This window comes from Balaenoptera physalus, assembly GCF_965194825.1.
Source record: "Balaenoptera physalus genome assembly, chromosome: 1".
Classification (NCBI taxonomy): Eukaryota; Metazoa; Chordata; class Mammalia; order Artiodactyla; family Balaenopteridae; genus Balaenoptera; species Balaenoptera physalus.
This window is the reverse complement of record NC_138882.1, coordinates 195725901-195730814: the sequence shown is the minus strand read 5'-3', so window position 1 is coordinate 195730814 and position 4914 is coordinate 195725901. Positions and strand designations below refer to the sequence as shown.

Sequence of the window (4914 nt, the reverse complement as noted above, 5' to 3'; positions counted from 1 at the left end):
CGGGCGCGAGCGCCGAGGCCGGTGCTTGGCACGGGAGCCTCCTGGCGCCCCGCTTTGGCGTCCTGACGTCACAAGCCCCCGCCGCCGTCGCCGCTAGTGACGCGCGAGGCGTCGCGCCGGCTCCTGTGACGTCACGCGCCGTCGCCGTCGCTGGGAGTGACGCGAGAGGCGCCCCGGCCCCTGGGGCGGGCGTTGGAGGTGACAGGTCTTGGCCGGCGTCTCCAGGTACCGCTCTGCGCGCTCCGTCCACCCCGGTTGTTTTCGCACCTGCCGCCCGAGCCGCCGCTCCTCCCTCGCCCGCTCTCCGTTTACCCTCAGCCAGTCCCCGAGATCCTCCATGTCGCTCCTTGCGCGCCTCCACCGCTCTAGGCCGAGCCCCCGCGCCCCTCCTGGGACGACTGCCACGGCCTCTTACCGGCCTCCCGTCCCCAAGCTCGCGCAGACGCCAGCGCGCGGCTGTCCTCTGAAAACCCTGGGAATTTTGACATTTAAGTGAAGTTGTGAAAGTATTTGAAGAGATGATTAGAGAGGAGGCGTAAGGAGGTGTAAGGAGACCTCTGGGGTTGGAAGAGCAAATTGACTTAGATCCTTGGGTTGGTTTGGAGGCGCGAGGTTTGGAGTCATGATATGACAGTGAAACTAATCAACCCGGTTTTGTTGCTCTCCAGCCACGTCCGGCCGCTTGGAGTGGCCAGTGAGTTGGTGTTTTGATCTGGGAGCGCAGCAAAGGGAGGGGGCAAGGGAATGGCGATTCTCCGCCATGGATCCAGAAATGATGAGACATGAAGGGACATGAAGGGGTGGCGGCAGTGGAAAGGTACTGTGTGCTCTGAATTGGAGATCCTAGTGGAAGAAATGTCACCAGAGCCAAACGGTGGTAGAGCAGGATACTTGAAACAGGGTGTGGTGGGGGCCGCTTTTCGAATACCTATAGGCTAGGCGTGACCACAGGCAAGGGTAGAAGACAAGTCTTCCTGTTGGAGAGGGAGAAACTCAGAAGCCAGGGCAGTGAGGGGCCACACTCACTGATGTCCTACCATTACTCCTGATGTTTTCACAGAGAAAAAAGCTGAGAACCAGACACTCAGACTATTTAAGGACCCTTGGGGGCGGTGTATGGGAGGGACAGTGCGTGACTGCAACAAGGAAGCATTTACTTGGAAGGACCTGGGGGTTGAGGGATGAATGAGGAGGAATGAGGGCATCTTCCCCCACTCCCCGCACCCTGCTCTCTATGTATTTGAATATATGCAGAACATAAGTCCAGGAAGACATACACTGAAATTTGGCAGTGGGAAAGACAGCATTTATTTTTATTTATTTATTTTAATTAATTAATTAATTTTATTTATTTATTTTTGGCTATGTTGGGTCTTCGTTGCTGCACGCGGGCTTTCTCTAGTTGTGGCGAGCGGGGGCTACTCTTCATTGCGGTGCGCGGGCTTCTCATTGCGGTGGCTTCTCTTGTTGCGGAGCACGGGCTCTAGAGCACAGGCCCAGTAGTTGTGGCGCTCGGGCTTCGTTGCTCCGCGGCATGTGGGATCTTCCCGGACCAGGGCTCAAACCCGTGTCCCCTGCATTGGCAGGCAGACCCTCAACCACTGCGCCACCAGGGAAGCCCCGGAAAGAGGGCATTTATGGGTGGTAGGGTTAACAGTGCTTTGAATGCCCGTTATACTTTTTTGAATTCCTTAACTTTGTATTTTATGATGAACATGTATTTTCTCTTACCCCCACCACAAATAATAGCGCTGTTTACATTTTGAAAGGAAGGCCCCCTCCATGGCTTCCCCAGTATGTGCTCCTGAATTTAAAGACATTATGGTCTGACGGTACCGGTGCAATACCGAGCTCTCCTACCTCACCTCTCCCTGCTTCTTGTTTAGAACTTAAGGGACCACCAGCTGAAAACTGTCCCATGCCTTTTTTACCTCTGCGTATGGCACCCCCATACCTCAAGTCTTAGTCCAGGCACTGAGATTCAGATGGATATCACCAGCTTCAAGAAAGCTTACCCGCGCCCTCCTCCTCTCCCGCTGGCCTTTCTCTGCTCCCAGTACCACCCTCAACCTGCTCTTATGGTCTGAACACTGTTAGCATTCTGTGCATCTCTGCCCCGCTGCATTCATAGACTCTGAGCTCCAGAGGGCCAGGGCCTCCACTTCCAGCCCAGATGGCTTTGTTGCCTTACGTGCAGTGCATTTAGAAATGTCCCTCTAGAGGCACTCACTGAGTGCTCGTCGGGCAGGTACATGAGGGTGAAGGTGCCCAGGTGGGTGTCAGAGGCCTCTGTGCACGGTCTGTGCTTATGCTACCAGCATCTGATGAACTTTATACTTTCATCATGGTGTGGGAACCCCAAGCTGAAATATAACTAGTCTTGGGAACTTCCCCGGTGGCGCAGTGGTTAAGAATCCGCCTGCCAGTGCAGGGGACACGGGTTCGAGCCCTGGTCCGGGAAGATCCCTCATGCCTCAGAGCAACTAAGCCCGTGCGCTACAACTACTGAGCCTGCGCTCTAGAGCCTGCGAGCCACAGCTACTGAGCTCGCGCGCCATAACTACTGAAGCCCGGGTGCCTAAAGCCCGTGCTCCACAACAAGAGAAGCCACCTCAACGAGAAGCCCGTGCACCGCAACGAAGAGTAGCCCCCGCTCCCCGCAGCTCGAGAAAGCCCGCGCACAGCAACAAAGACCCAATGCAGCCAATAAATAAATAAATAAATAAATAAATAAATAAATAAAATTTATTTTAAAAAAACAATAGCAACAAGATATTTATCACCTTCAAAAGTTTCTTCATACCCCTTTGTAATTCCTCCCTGCGCTCCCCTCCACCTGCCCCCCCATCTCACCAGGTGACCACTGAGCTGCTTCCTGTTGTATAGATTGGTTTGTAAATTTTAGAATTTTATATAAATGGAATCATAGAGTACTTTTTTTTTCCGGTGGGGGGGTCTGGTTTCTGTCACTCAGCATAATCATTTTGAGATTCACCCATAATGTTGCATGTATAAATAGTTCATTTCTGTTGCTGAGAAGTATGCCATTATATGGATATACCTCATTTTGTTTATCCATTAACCTGTTGATAGACATTTGGGTTGTTTCCAGCTTCTAGCTATTACAAATAAGGCTGCTGTGAACATGCATGAATGAGTCTCTCTTTTTTTTTTTTTTTGGCTGCGTTGGGTCTTCATTGCTGTGCGTGGGCTTTCCCTAGTTGTGGCGAGCGGGGGCTACTCTTTGTTGTGGTGTGCAGGCTTCTCGTTGCGCTGGCTTCTTTTGTTGCGGAGCACGGGCTCTAGGCATGCAGGCTTCAGTAGTTGTGGCTCACGGGCTCAGTAGTTGTGGCTCTCGGGCTCTAGAGTGCAGGCTCAGTAGTTGTGGCGTACGCGCTTAGTTGCTCCACAGCATGTGGGATCTTCCCGGACCAGGGCTCAAACCCGCGTCCCCTGCATTGGCAGGGGATTCTTAATCACTGCGCCACCAGGGAAGTCCCCATGAATGAGTCTTTGTATGGACGTATTCTTTCATTTCTTTTGGCTTAATGCTTGGGTGTAGGATGACTGGATCATATGTTTAGATGTACGTTTAACTTTTTAAGAAACTGCTGCTAAATTGTTTACAAAGCGGATGTACTATTTTTTTTTCCTTCATATTTTCTTGGCCACGCCACGCCACACGTGGGATCTTAGTTCCCCGACCAGGGATCGAACCTGTGCCCCTTGCATTGGAAGCGTGGAGTCTTACTGCCAGGGAAGTCCCGTGGATGCACTATTTTACATTCCCATGAGCAGTGTTCCAGGTTCTCCACATCCTTGCCAGCATTTGATGTGATTAGTCTTTTCAGTTTTAGACATTTTTTTTTTTTTTTTTTTTTTTTTAGTTTCAGACATTTTTAGACGAGGTACCTCATGGTATCTCAGTGTGTTTTTAATGTGTATTTACCTAGTGACTAATGAAATGGAGCATAATTTCGGGTGCTTATTTGCCATCACTATGTCTTCTTTGCTGAGATGTCCAAATCATTTGTACATTTATCATTGTGTTGTTATTAAGTTTATGTATGTATATTCCAGATATGTGATTTATAGATATTTTCTCTCTGCAGGTTGTCTTGTTGTCTTATCAATGTCTTTCGAAGGACAAAAGTTCTTAAGTTTGATAAAGTACAATTTACCAACTTGTTCTCTTATACATTGCACTAAAATATCTGATATGAAAAATATACTGGATGGGTTTAATGGTAGATTAGACATTGAAGAAGAGAAGGTTAGTGAAATTGAAGACATACAAATAAAAAGTATAAATGAAACAGAAAAACGAAACAAAATGAAAGAGAAAAAATAAACAGAGCATCAGTGAGCTGTGGGGCAACCTCCAGCAGCCGATACATGTGTAATCGGTGCCCTGGGGCTGGGTTTGCACTCTGGCTGGTTGTCAGAGACACTGCTCCTGGCCCTGCTTGAACACTGGGGAGTCTTACCTCTAATCCTGTTTGTTGGCGCCTTTCTTGGCCTGGTGATTCCCTCACACACACACTAGTCAGTCCTAAGCTATAGATCTTCACATCCTCTTTCTTATTCTGTGTTCTTCCCCCCAAACTCCAGCCATCTTGGCCTCCCTGGCCTCCCAGATCCATCCACTCAACTCAGGACAATACTGGGCTCTGCCTGAGTCTCTCCTCCTTGCTCTGCATCCTGAAAATCCTCCAGACAGTAAGCTGGAGCAGTCACAGAACTCAGTTCATTTCTCTCCTTTCTCTCAGAGGTCATGGCCCTTCATTGCATTATAGCCAATGTATATGGAACTGTTGTTTCACATATTTTGTATGATTTTTTAGTTGTTTCAGGTGAAAGGGTAATTCTGGTCCCTGTTACTTCATCTTGGCTGGAATCAGAAGTCTCACTAAG

General features: G+C 49.4%; 1 long non-coding RNA gene across 1 annotated transcript; it reads left to right on the top strand.

The window, feature by feature from the left end:
- Nucleotides 1-156: 156 nt before the first annotated feature.
- On the top strand, nt 157-4111 carry LOC309640162. Its single transcript, XR_014252075.1, has 2 exons — nt 157-817; nt 3697-4111. It is a non-coding gene; the product is annotated as an uncharacterized lncRNA (long non-coding RNA).
- The last annotated feature ends 803 nt before the right edge of the window (nt 4112-4914 follow it).